Here is a 17794-nt window from a genome sequence, read left to right as displayed (position 1 = left end):
AGACTCTATCACATCCAAGCAAAGTGAAAGCAAATAATATATAATTACAAATATCAGAATGTATGCAAATAATATTTAATGCAAATTATATGCAAACATTATACAATGGAGCCTTCTTTTTTGTAAAAAAAAAAGTCAGGCATATTGGAAATAGTTAAGGGCTTTAATTAATCCTTTAATTCATAATCCTTTTGTTTATCCATACTTTGTTTACAGAATAAGTAATGTCTTGCATGTCTAGACCTCTAATGGAATAAGCAGGGCTAAAAAATGTTTAACTGTTTAACTGCAGCATTATCCACCTTGATTTCCCCCAGTGCTGTGCATTAACTGAGTGAGTGGTGGAGCATGGGAAAGAAGTGGGGAGAAAGTGAAACGAAATGTCATGAAAAGTTAATGGTTGGACTTGATGATCTTAAAGGTCTTTTCCAACCTAAACAATTCTATGATTAGTGCAAACATGAAGTGAATCCTGAATAAATAAGAAATTTAGGGGATATTTTGTTGTCTATCAGGGAATAAAAAAATCATTTTAGTGATCAGAGGAAAGAAAATGTGACTGACAGTTAATGGTTGAAGAACGTTGTTAAACATGAGATGGTACCTTTTCTAAAAATAATTGGTTTTGGACTGATTGCAACAGCACTTGGATGAAATGGGATGCTACTGCTTTGTAGGAGATCCAGGTATATTTTGAAAATTTTTCCATCTAGACAAACAAAGGGAAAAAACAGCCTCTCACTCTTACAGAGAATGTATGGTTAGATTAACTGACGTAGCCAAGCTGCTCCAGAATGTCCTGGGCAAGGTAAAGAAAGAGAACATATTTCTCATGTTCCAAGACAAAGGCTTCATTTGACAACAGTTTGAATACCAGCTTGGCCTGTGGCACATCTGCATGTCATTACTGTCTTGCCATCAGCACTTCTGGTGATCCTGCAAAGACCCTTAGTCTTTGCATTGTTGAGTTCTCCTAAATCATAGAATCATAGAATCACAGAATGGTTCGCATTGGAAGGGACCTTAAAGATCATCTAGTTTCAACCCCCTGCCATGGGCAGGGAGACCTCCTACTAGACCTGGTTGCTCAAAGCCTCATCCAGCCTGGTCTTGAACACTTCCAGGGATAGGGCATCCACAACAACCTTGGTAGACTTCAGGTTATTAAAGGCTTCTGGCCCAGCTGGTATTCAGCTGAAAGGAGTTCACTTTTTTATACTGTCAAAGTCCAGCTTCTGCGAGGACACATAAAAAGACCACAGCAGGATTTCAGCTCAAGCTTTTCAAAGAAGCCCATAGGCATGTAATGGCAAAGACTCATGCTCTAGTGCAACCCACTTTCAGGCCAGCTCTGAAAGGGACACTAAGACCTTTCAGCAGATCCACTTAGGCTTAGCAAAGTACAAACTCAACTACACTGAACACCAAGGAAGCCTTCAAAGTGCCAAAATGAATGCAACAGTCTCTGCATATGCCTGGGCAGATCCGTGCTCTGAGACCCAAAGTCTTTCTTGACAGACATGTTAAATGTCAGTGAAATTTGACAAGTTTGGCCCCAGCACAGCCAACGGCAAAAATTTCATTAGGTTTGCTGGATTTGGGGTTTCCACCTGCTAGCCTTTTTCTGTAGTCCCATCTCCATAACACTTGAGCTCCTTTTTTAATATAAATAAGAATGTAGCTGAAAGGATGCTTGTTTTTTACCAAGATTTTTAGGCTTGTCTGAATTCCTAGACAATGTATGGTCAGAATTATTCTTCTTCCTTTCCGCCCCTCCCCCCGCCCCTTCTGTGGAAGTGGTATTTTTTCCTCTTATGTCTGAAGTAGAGGAGTGCATTACAGACAAATTTGCCTAAGGCTTTGGGCCAGAGTAGATGAGACTTCATGAAGATACAGGAACAGGCACATGGATAGAAAAAAAGAAAGCCTGTGAAAAATTAAAATGACAAGCCTGGTTAGGAAGCAGAGATAACTGGTGATGTAGTAAAATTAATTACAGACTGGGTTGCAGGAATGGTGTGCCTAAGACAAAATTAAAAAAAAAAAAAAGAAAAAACAAATAACAGCAATGAGATTATAAACCCTTTCATCATCTCTATATGGTATAACTCCCAATCCCTATTTATTATGACATTTATTATGGCATTTATTTCTATAGGATGAGAGGTATAAATGGCAAATAAAGGAGGCAACTGTCCGGTCAGAAGGCTTTTCTCTGAACTTCTGATTCTGCAATGAATAGCTTTATTAAGACAGAAATTATAGTAAAAAAAATCTTCAGTGGACTAGGAACTGTGAGAGAAAACCTTCACTGGATCGGGAAAGCTGCATGATGCAACACTCCAAGGGTGATTAAGGGTACTTACTGATACTGGAGATTCACAGGATTTTTTAGATTTAATTTTTGCAGTCATTATGCATTTGCCAGGACTTGAAATTATTCCAGCTTTGTACCTACTAAAATGTGTGAAATGTTGAGGGATGATTTCTTGATCAACATTGTAAAGACAATTGCAGGAGTAAAAGCCATATACAACACAGGATTGTTCCGAGATTTTGTAACACACCGACAAAGGGTGTTCATACGGGGAATTCCCTGACATATAAAAGGAGTGTCCTTTTGAGGGGTGTGGACAGGAGGTAGGTGCTATCTGAGAAACAAGATTTCACATATTAGGTGACATAACAGAAGACAACCATGGTTTGAGGCTGCAGTGGGGGACAGTAAAGTTCCTAGGAAAGTGAAGTCAACCTAGGAAGCACCTTTGGTAGATATCATAGCGGCTTTTCATAGAATCATAGAATAGTTTGGGTTAAAAGCCATCTAATCTAACCTCCCTGCAATGAGCAGGGATGTCTTCAACTAGATCAGGTTGCTCAGAGCCCTGTCCAACCTGGCCTTGAATGTTTCCACGGATGCGGCATCTACCACCTCTCTGGGCAACCTGCTCCAATGTTTCACCACCCACAGCCTAAAAATTTTCTTCCTTATATCTAGCCAAAACTTCCCTCTTTTAGTTTAAAGCAGTTACCCCTTGTTGTATTACTACATGCCCTGCTAAAATGTTTGTCCCCGTCTTACCTGTAGGCCCCCTTTAAGTACTGAAAGACTGCAGTAAGGTCTCCCCAGAGCTTTCTCTTCTCCAGGCTGAACAAACCCAACGTTTCCTCATAGCAGAGGGGCTCCATATCTCTGATCATCTTTGTGGCCCTTCTCTGGACTTGCTACAACAGGTCCATATCCTTCTTATGCTGAGGGCTCCGGAGCTTGACACAGTACTGCAGGTGGGGTCCCACCAGAGCAGAGTAGAGGGGCAGAATCACCTCCCTCGGCCTCCTGGCCATGTTGCTGGGGATGCAGCCCAGAATGTGGTTGGCTTTCTGGTCTGTGAGGGCACATTGTTGGCTCAAGTCCAGCTTTTCATCCACCAGTACCCCCAAGTCAGCAGGGCTGTTCTCAATCCCTTCATCTCCCAGCCTGTACTGATACTGGGGGTTGCCCCGACCCACGTGCAGGACCTTGCACTTGGCCTGGTTGAACCTCATGAGGTTCACTTTGGCCCACTTCTTGAGCCTGTCCAGGTCCTTCTGGATAGCATTCCATCCCTCGGGTGTGTGTCAACCAAACCACTCAGCTTGCTGTCTTCTGCAAACTTGCTGATGGTGCGCTCGACCCCACTGTCTATGTCGTTGATGAAGATACTAAACAGTAGTGGTCCCAGTATGGACCCCTGAGGGACACCACTTTTCACTGATCTCCATCTGGACGTTGAGCTGTTGACCACTACCCTCTGGATGTGACCATCCAACCAATTCCTCATCCACCGACCAGTCTACTCATCAAATCCATCTTTCTCCAATTTAGAGAGAAGGATGTTGTGGGGACCATGTGAAAGGCCTTAGAGAAGTCCAGATAGATGACATCTGTAGCTATTCCCTTGTCCACTGATGTAGTCATTCCATCCTTGTCACTGGCTCAAACCTGTGTGTGTGTGCAGGTCTGGAGATGCTAAGAAGGTACCATCAATCGCACTGTCTCACCAAAGCATATCAAAATTTTAAATTTTCAACGAAGAAAAGGAAACTAGAGTAATCATTCTGCTAGTGAGATTTCCAAAAAGGCAAATAGAAAGACACAGAGACTGTTTTATTTTTTAAACTGGAAGTTGAAAACTTTTTTGAAGGAGGGTTGTTAGGGGAGATATTTACCCTATCCTTTTGTTTTCTTTCTTTTTTTTCCCCACATCCTCTTTTCTTTCACATTCTGACCAGCAAAGAGGAGAAAAGTAGAGAAGAAGGAAATAAAAAAGAGACAAAACACTCTCAAATTACTTAAAAATTTAAATATTATATATTGTTAAATTTGTCCTTAGCTTTATTTTCAAGGTGAACATTTTGGCAAAAAACACCCAACAAAACTGAGGACAGTGTGAAAAAAAAAAAAAATATGACTTTATCTGAGCTTCTGTTCCCCTCTCTTGGTCTCCAGCTCAGTGAATCATTTTCTCCTAAAATACTCCCAACATGTGGTCGACTTTGCCTCAGATGTTTCAATTCAAAGCTTTTTCCTTACACTGAAACCTAAATGAAAAATAGTCCCTATTACTGATGAGCCTGGCTCAATTTGCAGTTATGAACGAAGGCCATGGCAGAAGACTGCACATAAGCTAGGTAAACCTCCTAATAGCTTCCATATTGGATTATACCAGATCCTCATACTGAGGGCTGTTGGTGTTGGATACTTGGGGAAGGATATAAAAAAAAAGGGAAATATGAAATGACCCTTCCCTGGATTAAACCTTAAGGAATAAGAGACTTCTGGGAATGGTGGTTGCTCCTAGTGCACATTGGATGGACCCACTGTCCCTGAACATTTTCTGAAAGTGTAACGTGAATGTCATGTTACACTGAATTATCTATATCCCGTGTGACAAAAATAAGTGATTTCTGCTTTTATTTTAAATATTATGACTGATTTTTTCTAGGTTTTGTCACCTGATAAATAGGGAGTAACACTTATTCTCCTTGCTTTTCTAAATGTCCTTCACATTCTTTATTACGCTTCGCTATTTTCCACGTTCTGTGTGAGTGCTGTGGGATGCAGGAATCTGACTGAAAATTCAGCCGACAATTCAGCTGAAAATTCAGCTGAAAAGATAAGGGTTAGTACCCCACTGGAACAGAAGAAAAGGAGGATATATACTGGGTCCTCCTGCAAAAGACCTCCCTCCCCTTGGATTTGTGCAGTTAAATCTCATGCAGTGGGAGGTAACACCGGTGTTTCCAGAAGGGGATTCCATTTTCTCTGGGAAAAATAATTTCTCTGAAGCAAAGAGTGAGACTAGGCTGACTACGACCCTGATCGTGTGTCCTCAATTAGAAACCTGAATTCAGGTGGAAAAAAATTAGGGATTAAAGCATAAATACTAAAACCCGCCAGTTTAATTTGGGATCAGCAGGGAAAGAAGAACAGAAAGAGGTGACACAGCCAAAACAATGGCGTGGAAAAGGATCTCTGCAGCAGCACTATGGAAGATGGACTCAGGCCAGATCACAGTGCATTTGTTGGAGCGAGGAGCCACACACAAGCTGAGCATGGAGCATGTGCTAAACTGGTCTGCTGCTTTGGGTGTAGATCATCTCATTCATTTCCCAGTAGGTCATTTGTCCATCCCCAGGGACGGGTTAGGTGTTGTTGGATTAATTTGTGCTTTCCCTCTTGATACAACTCTCCCTTACAGAGTACATTAAAGATGAATCTGGTGCCCAGGACATGCCAAGTCTCGCAACTGTCAAAGGCAACGATGCTAAAAATATCCCACCCTTGCTCTCTTTCCCCCCCTTGGCTGCCTCTCCCTGTCTAGGTGCTGACAAAAGTTATTTGTCGTATTCCCTTCAGTTGGTGAGTGACAGGAGACTGGTGTCAAGTGAGAAAATGAAATGTAAATTTTATTAAACACCTTCTCATCTCTGTGTATCAATCCAGATTCCAGCCTAACACAGCAAATCAAATCCTGTCTTCACCAGGCCTGAGGGCACACAAAGAATCATTTCTCCTTAATACCATTCCCTCCTAGTAAAATATTTTTCTGTTTAGTAAATGAAAATTTAAAATGCAAACCCTATTTTAATCCCAGAGAAAAGATGTGCATTGCAGGGAGAAGGATGCTACATTTCATTCTGTTATGCCTCATGCTTTCTTCTTGTTTTCAGACACAGCAACGATGATTAGCTGAAGCATAAATTGCAACTCCCTTTTAAGACTTGCCCATCGGGACTTTTTATCTTCATGTCCACCACTGGGCTTAGTAGCTTATGAGTCCAAAGATGATTCAGTATCCACTTGTTTAATCTAAAATTGCATGGTAAATTATAAGATGTACTGAAGTCTGAAACGCTGTTCCCAAGTGAACAGCATCAGGAGTTCTTTGCTGTGGGTCCTACTACCGCTCTTTCTCTGAGGATGAGAGTCTTGGTCCACTGTGAGAGGTTAAATTTTCAGAAAAGGAAGCTTTTCAAGCTTCCTTCAAGGCTTCTTGTTGTTGAGCAAAATCATGGCTGGTTTGACTTCCTTGATATTCACAGTCAGAACATAAAATAATCTGTTTCTTTTGGTAACAGTGTGAAGACATTTGTATCTGTTTATCCACGTTGTGTAGAGGTTGAAATTAGAACAGAGATAATACATATATGAGATAAACCCTGAACACAAAACAAATTTCCCTTTACTCCCAAGAGGTGGCACTGGAGAATATTTTTATCAGTCACTGATTAACCAACCCTCCATCTTAGCATGTGGTGCTGGAAGCCCTGGACCATTGCTCTCTGAGACACTCAGCGGAAGAGGAAAACCAAGACCACCTACACTCGTTATTATCGAAAATTGTGTCTGGTCTAATCTAACTCTCCCTTGTGTGTAGTTATTATACTCAGATATGAACTCAGGGGGTGCTTCACTTCACTTTTCTTACACAGCTATTGCAGGATGGGCTGAATCACCCTCTGGAAGTGCTTGTATCTCTGCAGGTGTTAATTGAGTAGCTTAGATGAGATGGTTGACTTCTAGCCTTGTCAAGCCAGCATTTCAGATTAATCTGGCCATGCCCTTCCTACTTCCAGTGGAGTCTTTCACTGATTAGTTCCCAACTCATCATGAGTTATTTTCTGATGGGAAAAGTAGTGGAGTGCACAAATACTGCACAAGTAAAGTTTTTTTGCCGACTTTTCCTCTGAAAATAGTTACCTGCTCTGTAATTGCTCCTCTTAGCAGTAACTCATCCAGTATGAGCTTATCTTGGAGGTGGCGGTCCTGGGATTGCCTGATTCCTCCACCTGAGGCAAACCCTGAGAGGTTACAGGGATTCAGGGCTTTTCCAATCTCATGACCCTGGGAGTTAACCACAAGGTCAGTCAAGGTTCCCATCTTGAAGGTCCTGCAAGAATTGCCTACAGCACTTCATTTGAGCAGCCTGGTCTAGTGGGAGGTGTCTCTGCCTATGGCAGAGGGGTTGGAAATAGATGGTCTTTAAGGTCCCTTTCAACCCAAACCATTCTATGATTCTATGATTTCCAGGAGGCTGAGGGTCTATGCAGTCCCCAAAACCTCTGGAAAAAATTGTAATAATTCTAAAGAAAATGTTTTCATAACTAAAAAAAAAGATACTTCTGATATTCTTTTTTAAATTCAGGTTTTCCCTTCAAAGAGAGATAGTAGATTCCTGTCAGCCCTAATCACTGTTTTTCCTAACCCCTTTTGGAGGAAAAGCTATGCAATTGTCCATGAATCCGGGATAGATGACATGAAGCAGGGAAGAGTTAAGGAACTCACTAAAGCTTGCACTAGGAACAAGTGGAAAAGAAATCAGCAAAAGCACACATTTCCCTTGACTATCTGTCCTCAGACAAATTCACTACACCATTTTTGTTATCTAAGTCTGTTTCAGAGAGGAAAACGGAGACAGGCAGCACTAAAAAAGTAATGCAGGGCAAGACTTGCAGCTTACGCATTAGGCTGGATATCAGCTGTCCTCAGTTCAAGTCTGCATCCTGCCACCAATTCCCCTCTCCGACCTTAGGCCACTCATTTAATGTCTCTGCCCCTCAGCTCCTCATGTGCAAAATGAGAATGGTAATACAGCTTTTCTCTGTACCTCCGTCCACTTTGCCCACTCAGGCTCCAGGGTCCTAAGCACTGAGGCTGTTTCTAATTAATTATTTTCCAAGTGCAGCTGAATACTGGCATCCCAGTTGCCATTGAAACCACCCTTGAAACAAAAGAGTAAAGGCAATAATAGTAATAGTGATTGTAATAGTAATAGTGATAGTAATAGAGACAGAAATAGAGAAAGAAATAGAAATAGAAATAGAAATAATAGAAATAGAAATAAATAGAAATAGAAATAGAAATAGAAATAGAAATAGAAATAGAAATAGAAATAGAAATAGAAATAGAAATAGAAATAGAAATAGAAATAGAAATAGAAATAGAAATAATAAGTGTACCTAGACTGGTTTCACTTGCAAGGTGCTGAGGGTTAAAGGAAAAAAAGGAAAAGAAAAGTGCAGTCCATGCAGAAGAGCTGTCATGTCACACAAATTGTCAGCTTCCCTAATATCACCAATCCCTCCTCCGCCTCACCAACTTAAATTCTCCCATGCCTCAAGGTAGACGGCTGTTGGGACTCGGTGCTCTAGATACATCCACACCGGAGATCAGTCATTTCACACTGCCAGTGGGCTTCTTTACTATTCTAATACAGAACCGATTGCACACTATGACTAATAATGTTGGCTGTATGAAAGAATTATTTATATAGAGACTGAGAAAGGCCTCCTTGGATTTCTAGACAGGACAGTCTTGATTTGGAGAGAGCAAAGCATAAAATAACTTCAGGGCCATTTCCGACTGCCGTAGTCTGCAGGAGACAAGACGACAATTGGTGCTTGAATTTGAAGCTGCAGATGTATATGCTGTGGTAAACCCTCTTCCCTCATACCCCAGCGTCCCCCATCCTCAGAAATAAAGAAGGGACATCTAGCGAATGCCAATCAACACAGGCTTATGGAAAATAGGTCCTGTCAGACTAAATTGATAGCTCTCTTTCTGATGAGATTACAAGTTCAGTCGATAAAGATAGCAGTAGTCAAGCAATAGGCATCTGCGTGGCATTTGACTTGGTACACCGTGACATTTTGATTACAAATCTAGAAAGAAAAAAAAACAACACAAAATTAATGTGGTGCAGCCTAAGTGGATTAAAAATAGGCTGACAGCCTCAAAATGTGTTTATAGAAGTCTCTGCTAAGCAGGTCTGTTTCTAGTCTGGTCACAGAGGGATCAGGTTTTGTCCTGATGCTATTTTAGCAATGGTTTATCTATAAACACAAAGGTAATCTAAAAGTTGGTATTCAGCCAATTGGCTAATTAGATGGAGATTCAGGGGATGATAAATAAAATAAGAAGACAGATCCCTTATGTTGTGAGATCTGTGGATCAACCATGTTCAGACAAATGAGGTACATTTTATTATAACGATAGAAAAATTATACTTAAGGATATGGCTGTATTTACAAGGCAGAGTTTCTTTTCTGACAGCTGGTGACTGAAAACAGCTTGTCATCATGATAGATAGTAACTAAAGATGATTTTTGTCAGGATAAAGGTCTTACAAAGGAGCTAATGTTATTTTGCTGCATAAACACAAAGCTTTTAAATAAGAAGAGGTTGCTTATATTCCAGGACTGATATTGTTTCTGGTTTTGATCTCTGCAGTTCAGTAAGTTGTTTATAATATTTCAGAGGGTTCACAAAGGAAACACAGATGGGGATAACACTTTGCATAGCAAAAAAAAAAAAAAAGCAGGGATTTTAAACCAGCTAAAAATTAAACACCCAGCGTAAATTAGTCATTTAGTCTTTCTCTGCAGTTAGCAATGGGTACCTGCAGAAGATGCCTCACCTTGCATCACTTACTCTTATCTTAAGTAAGTCTTACAGTGGAATAAAACACCTCTGAAAGTGCTGATCTTATGACATGGTCACAGTCTAAAAATACCTGTAGGGGAAACAGAATTTTGAAAATAAAGAGCTTTTCTATTGCATAGACAAAACACTGTAAGCCAGGCAAATTCAGAGTGGAACTACTGGGAAGTTAAGAGTGAGGATATCAGCAAATAGTTTAGTAAGGGATGGGGGAATTGTGGGAGATCTTTGCTGCAATTTTGACTAGAAAACTAAATGTTTTGGTTTGGATACTTCTACCCTTCACTTGCCAAAGGTCTCTGCAGTCATCTTTGCACCCACCATCACCCTTCACAGCAGACAAGAAGAGAACACTGTGATCCCTGAGGATTTCCTCTGGCTCCTGGGCTGGCCCAGCAACCTCCTTTTGTCTTTCAGAAGGTGGCCCATCCTTTTCCCATCTCTCTGCATTTTCCCAAAGCCCTGGAAAGCCCAGGAGAGCAGGAGGTGTTACTGGAGAAAAGGAAGATGCTTCTTACAACTTGGATGGTGGGAGACTTAGGAAGAGAAAGAGGAAAAGGAGGCTGAGTGCAGCCTTACCCCGCATCCTGGGAGAGGTGTGCTGAGGGTGGCAATGCCATAACCCACGGCAGCAAGGGGAAGACAGGAGAAAGCCCAGGAGAGGAAGCAGGGCAGGAAGGGGCACCTCTGACACCACTTTCCAGTCCTTTTTATCCATCAGAGCTGTTTCAACCCTCTAATATTAAGAAAAATCCCATACAACTAAGTCTTTCCTGCCTAATTATGTCATCTTACAAAGCTTTGGTGAGCAACCTTTGAAAGCTCTGACTGAGCTATTAGGAATTTAAGGCACGTTTTTCTTGTGAATCTCAGGACTTGCTCCTCACAACGTTCCCCTCAAAGTAAGAGATGTTTTCAGTGAAGTGTTAGAGGGTGTCTCTGAAGAAATAGTAAGTAGCAGCAGCCACCTGTGTGTTTTTTGGTCTAACTCCAAAGGCCATCCAAGTCCATGAGGTCCATTCTCTGGACATGCAGGTTTAGATAAGGTCTAAAAGGTAAATGTGGTTAATTTACTACTTGTTTCTCTTTCAAAGCCATCTATTAGGTTATCTTCCTTCCCATATCTATGGAGTACAAACAGTTGTGAAATACAAACTATGATGCCAAACACAGTTTAGCAACTCCAAAAATACAGCTTCAAATAACCTTCCACTTTTGTAAAGTTTATAAGAACTACATATTTTGCACTGAGCTTTATAATGGGAAGACTGGCACGCCTGAGCTCAGACATAAATTTGTTTTTCAGATGAGCTCTTGCCCTACTCTCGTCAAATGGTCAAAAATTGGAAAGACTCACTTCCATTAAGCCATCAAATTCCTCCTCTGCTCTACCAAGATATGACAGATATAAGGTTCATTAATATTGCTTAATAAAATAGGCGTATTACAAGGATGATTAGAGATTAGAATTGTATTCTTGTATTAAGATTGCTGCAGAGGCTAAGCCAGTACTGCTCTGATCTTCATCACCATGGATATTTCAGAAATAAAAAAATTCCAAGACTCTCCTTTAAAACCACTGCACATATACTCCCCACACCTCTCAGAATGTTTAGTTCAGTGAGGCAAATATCCTTCATCTCAAGGTTTATTTATTGGTTTATAATATTCCTGGGTTGCATAATAGAGAGATGTCTCCTAATACTCTAGAGAAAGCAGGATTTCTCATGAATTTTATACGCATAATTTCCTTTGGGAAGTGCTGAGTATGATACCTCCTGAAGGACTCTGTGGAAAATTCATGTAAATAAGGCAAAATGGATTCATGGCTCCAGCCTGCAGTTATCTTGTGAACAGTGTTTTGTTAAACGAAAGCACTGAGGGCTTAAAACATGGACATTTTCTTTACGCACAATAGGCCACGGAGCATTAAAAGGACGTACTGGTGCCTGCTCATAAGGTGACTGATCAAGGTATTCACAGAGATAAAATTTTGCCTTTCTGGCACTATGTGAATGACTCCTCTGCACTTTGCAACGGTGAATGCAGATTCAGTTTGGACTAACGAGAGTCCCTAGACCTTACCCAGACCTTACCCAGACCTCCTAATAGCCCCATCATCTTGTGGACTGGGTGCTTTATATACCCTCTGCTTATATCTTCTGATCAGGGGTTTGTGCCACTTGGTCTATAATTATATTGACCTCTGCAAAGAAGTTTCCTGAACTTGCACCTCCATGAACCGATGGCTTTGAAAGTTCATCAGGAATAAACCCCATTCACCCCACACAGCCAAAACCTCTGCTTCCTGTACCAAGCTCTTCTGGTCAAGAACAACTTTAATGCTGCCCCGTGCAGCTTCTCATCACTGACAATACAACTCTGCTTTTCTAATGTGCTTTCCAAACAAGAATATCTCCATTATCTCACAGATACAAATGAAGACAGAACCACCGTTTGGTGTGAGCAATGTAAGTAGAGATAAAGGGCATGGGTTTGCTCCTAGGCACACAGAAGAAGGACAAAAACCCCAGTAGTTATGGGTTTCAGAGCATTAACCAGGATTTCAGTCTTTCTGCTTAACATCCACATTACTTAAATCTCCCTGTAGGAGGAAGGTTTGCAGTGCTATATATCTATCTATACAGCTGGGGAAGGGTCTAGAGAACAAGTCTTATGATGACCAGCTGAGGGAACTGGGGCTGTGAAAGGAGATTGTAGCGAGGGGAGATCGGTCTCTTCTCCCAAGTAAGAGGTGATAGAACAAGAGGAAACGGCCTCAAGTTGCACAAGGGGAGGGATAGATTGGATATTTCACTGAAAGGGTTGTCAAGCATTGGAACAGGCTGCTCAGGGTAGTAGTTGAGTCACCATCCCTGGAGGTTTTTAAAGGACCTGTAGATGTGGTGCTGAGCGACATGGTTTAGTGGTGGACTTGGCAGTGTTAGGTTTGCAGTTGGACTTGATGGTCTTTTCCAACCAAAATGATTCTACATTTCTTAGATCTTCCCTTTCTGACTTTTCCCTGATAACCACCAAAATTATGGAAGGTACTGGTGTTCCATGCTAGATCCCTAAATGACTATAACCAAAATTTTCAGTTTTCTTTCTTTTGATGGAAAATTAAATATTTAGCTAGATTTTAACAGTTTCACAGGGACTGTTTGTCTTCATCAAACATCTTTGTTTTAAAAGATTCTTTGGAAAATCAAATGCCCCAAGCTTTCAATGTTCCTCTGAATACCAATATTTTTTGAGGACACTGACCAAAATTATCTGTTTTCCAGCACTTTCCAGACAAAGATTCTTCCCCTGTTTTACATAGCTTTCCACTCTAATGGGTGGGCAGGGGAAGCCATGGACTATGCACTGGCTGGGACATGCAGTCTTGGTTTGACTGGGAAAGGTGGGGACATCTCCTTTTACGAAAGGAGAAGCTTGCTGTTATTGATAGTAGTCTTCCCACTGACATCTTGTCTACTGAATGCACGTGCAATTGCTTTCATTACTTAGTCTGAAGTTCATGTGTCCATTGAGTGCATGAAGAGAAGTGATTTGTCTTTCTTCCTTACCCATTCCATCTGTAGATACACCTCCATCAACAGAAATGGCTGAATTTTTTTGACGTATATTGTCAGACAGGATGTCTCAAATGATTGCTTATTTCTCTTCATCTTCTTCAAATGGGAAAAAAAAAAAAGAAAAAGAAAAAAGACTTAATGTTATAGATTCAAAAACAAGGGACAGACTGTGAATTGCACAAAGAACGTATCAGAGGAGAATTTCTTTCAGGAGGAACCACATTTCTACTTTTTGCTAAAGATTCTTCCACTATAAAGACAGTAAAATTACAGACAGGTCTTGAGCTTCTGGAGAAAAGCAATACTTCCAAATTTGTTGTAAAAATAGCTAAAAAGATAAAAATGAAGAAAAACTCTTATCTCGTTATTATATTTCAAGAAATATTTAAGAGACCCTGAAATTCATAAGTGTCAATTCCTATTGAATTTTACACAGGTATTTGATACTGCTGTATGAACAAAAAGCCATAGTTGATACATTTTCAACAGCTATTTTGAATGACAAGAGACTGAGAATTTGGGGGTTTAGGCTTCATAAGGATCCTGTATCCCTACATTTCATTTACTGGTAGACAAGCTGAATCAAAACTCAAGATTTTATCACTAGTAAGACCTCAAATTCTTCAAGGCAACAGATACACATGTAGTTTTGTTCCATCTAACAAAATACCTTCTCATGGCTTAAATTCCTATTCTCAAAATGCTGCCTGGAGACCAGTGCAGTGGAGAAAAATAAAATAGAATGATGTAGAAATACATATTCAGGACAAATATGTGAATCCTCAGAGGGGATAAGCAGGCACAGAGGAGCTCTTCTGATTTACACCAGCTGAGCATCTGATGCCAAATATCACTAATGAAGTCACCAAGCCAAATAATGCACCCATCCTATTCCCTTATAATCATTCCAATGCCCCTTACAGCTGTTTCCAACTGTGTCTCTGATCTCCTTGCGAAGACATTTAAATCTCCTGTTTCATTTGCATGGTTATCCAGTGAAATAGCTCCTAGTGTTTCTTTTCTTGTTTGCAAAAGTGAAGAGAGGGGGGAGGAGGAAAAGGCGGTGTGGGGGGGGGGGGGGGGGGCAGGGAGATGTAGAAATGTGAGGATTTATCTACATGCAGGGAAATTATTCAAATCTGACAACTTACTTTTGTTCCACAAGAGACTAGCTTCGAGGCTTGGACTCTCACGGGGGCAGATAGCCTTTTTTGTAAAGTCTTACCATAATTAATATTTCATCCCAACTTGTTTGGCATCCCAGTGTTGCACTGCCTTTCCTTATGACAGGGCTGGCTGCACTGGAAGGACCACGGCCTTGTTTTGTTGGCAGTGGGGTTTTTTTCTAACCCATGAATAGGTTCTCAGGTCAGCAGATCAAGAACTCTGCGGGAAAACTATTTGCAGGGCAGTTGGGCTGTGGAACAAAGAGTAAGACCCAGCAGAGAAGCGGAAAGAGACTTCTTGTGATGGGGACATGAGAATAACTTGGCTGGTCCACATCAAAGATCCATTTAGCCTAGTGACTGATACTGGCCAGAGTGCCAAGGGAAAAACAGAAGTAGGACAACTGCCAAGGGAAAAACAGAAGAAGTAGGACAGCAAAGACTCATATTTCCCTGGCATATTCCCCTACTCTGCTGTGATTTGTAGCTCAGAGGAAGGCCATTTCTATTTAATATTCTTTGATGATTTCTTGCCAATTATTTGTCCTACTGTTTTGGGGTTTTTTTAAGCTGTGTAAGTTTTAAGTATCATCTTGTCAACATACAGCAATAAATATATCGGTTTACTGATGTGTTCCTTGAAGATATAGTCCTTTTGAATGTTTCAAACCTGGCTCTTGAGCTATTTATTTCATACTTCCTAGTCCTTTTACTGGAGGAGAGAGTGAATGGTCATTCCCTATCTACCTTACTCCTTCTTTGCCCTTTGCCCAACCCTTCCCAGGCTGAGTTGGTCTACTCAATTTGTAGTTCTGCATAAAAGAAAAGGGAACTATGCACTAGAAAAGGGACATTTTGTAGGACTTAAGAGTCAAATTTTTAATGGTTGTTCAGTGCCTGTAAGGAATGTGTACTTATTGTTTAATATCAAGCCCTAAATCCTGTATTGGTATATTATCTTCTACTTTTACCTGCTGCACTCGATTTCAGCTATTTTCCACGACACCTTTTTCTCTTTTGATTCCTTGGTCTGCTTCTCCTTCCACAACTCCCAGTACCATTTTTTTTTCCTGGAAAAATTATCTACCTTAGCTTTTTCTTGCTTTCCTCCTACAGCACCCATTGAATTACCACTTGAACAAGTCTCCAGTGCTCTCCATGCAGTGATGGCTGCATCTGAAAATGCAAAATTAAAAAGAGAAAGATATAGCAAAGAAGTTGATTGTAAGCATCACCCGCATATGCTCTATGCCTTCTAGTGTCATTTTCCAAATTTTTGCATTTGTGCTGATTCTGACTTGTTATTTTACTCAGTCAGAAAGTTGAAATCCCACTTTTTCGAGGCAATTGCATCTCACAGAGCACTGATTTCTGTAAGCATTAAGTCTAGTCCATGCGGTTCCCAAATCCTGTGTCCAGATAAAATGGTTGGTGTATAATTACGGCCACTTTTCGTTGGGAGGAATCTGCTAATCCTTAGCAGAATTTATACTCTGCAGCATCCTAAATTCCTTTTGTACTATATCCCAAGGCATCTAACATATATCCTCAGTGTGATGCAATAAAAACACCACTGTGGCCATAAGGCAGACCTCACATTAAAAAAAAAAAAAAAAAACACAACCAAAAAAAAAACCGCAACAGAAAATAATATTCATGTTTTAGGGCCATGGAGGCATCTCATGGGATCCCGAGGAGCCATAACTGTGATGTAGTGTGGATTAGATAGTTTCATTTTGAGGATGTTTGTCCTAAACTATCTAAACACAAGGCATTTCTGGGTTACCTGATCTCCAAACCAAAGATCACTCATTCACCCTTTCTTATTTAGCACTGTAAACATATTTTGGGTGGCTAAGATCACAATAAGTCTTTATTCTTACCCCAGTGGCAGCTTTTTTGGAGAGGAAAAAGTAAGTTTTCCTTACAGGTGTGCTGAATTGTTGCATGGGAGAAATTGCAGACGGCCTTGGGCTGATGGATCGCATCTCTTTTCATTTTGAAAGGAGGAAAACAGCATTGAGCTTTTTCCTGTAAATAAGCGGCAGCATGTCTCCAGCGTGCAAAGAAGAGAGGTGCTGTCGATGCACACACCACAGCACATTGCTAAGGGGACCCTGGAAAGCCCATTCTCTTCTCTCGCTTTTGTCTTCAGTGGCATTACCTTTTTAAGAAGTAAACCCTCATCAGACACACAATGCTGACAAAAGGAGGTACTCCTACAAGAAAAAAGAAAAGGGAAAAAAAGTCAGAGAAAGGGATGTACACTATTTACTCCCTCAGCTACAAATTGGCATCGAATTGGAGTCTAAGAAGTGGGCATTAACATTCAGCTGGCTGTTACTGCGAGCCGTAATAGACATGAGCATTGACTAGACCCAATATTAGTGATGGTACTGGGAAACCATCCTTGCTTTTGGCTGCCTGAAGGCAGTAGTGATCCCCTGCTTGTCCTATCTGTCAGTCTATTTGATCTCCAAATGAATTGCTTTTGATAACAGCTATATAAATGCAGAACTGTTCCGCTGGGCCTTCTTAAATGAGACTCCTCTCTTTCATCTCCCAGTCATTTCAAAAAGCAGATAGACTTGTTAGAGGTTTTTAATGCAATGATTTATGTTTTATCTTGCCTGGTTTGAGGCAGCATTTATTTAGCACTAAATTCTTCCCAAGCCTATATGTGAGGGAGAAATGCTTCAACACAATATTTGGGACTTAAAATAGCGTGTCTATGTGCATGTGTGCATGTGTGTGCATGTGTGTGTGTGTGTGCTCTGCTTCATCAGAGAGAAATCAGCGATGCACTTTCTTTTTAGGAATTCAGTGCTCCAATTCACTTGGATCATTGCACCTCCATCCAAATTAAGAGAAACAGGAAGGAAACAATATTTGAAAATCATCTAACTAGTAGCATTCAGTCTAGGGCAAATAACGAACACTTTGGAGCGGAAGAGAGTGAGTGAAATGTTGTGTCTTTATTAGGTTCAATAAAAAGAAAATCTCTGACTCTCTTCAAGTTATTAACATTTCTTAATATCAGCAGAAGTCCACCATAGGAGTGGGTT

This window comes from Larus michahellis, chromosome 3 (assembly GCF_964199755.1).
Source record: "Larus michahellis chromosome 3, bLarMic1.1, whole genome shotgun sequence".
Classification (NCBI taxonomy): Eukaryota; Metazoa; Chordata; class Aves; order Charadriiformes; family Laridae; genus Larus; species Larus michahellis.
The sequence above is the reverse complement of the archived record's forward strand: the minus strand, read 5'-3'. Positions refer to the sequence as shown.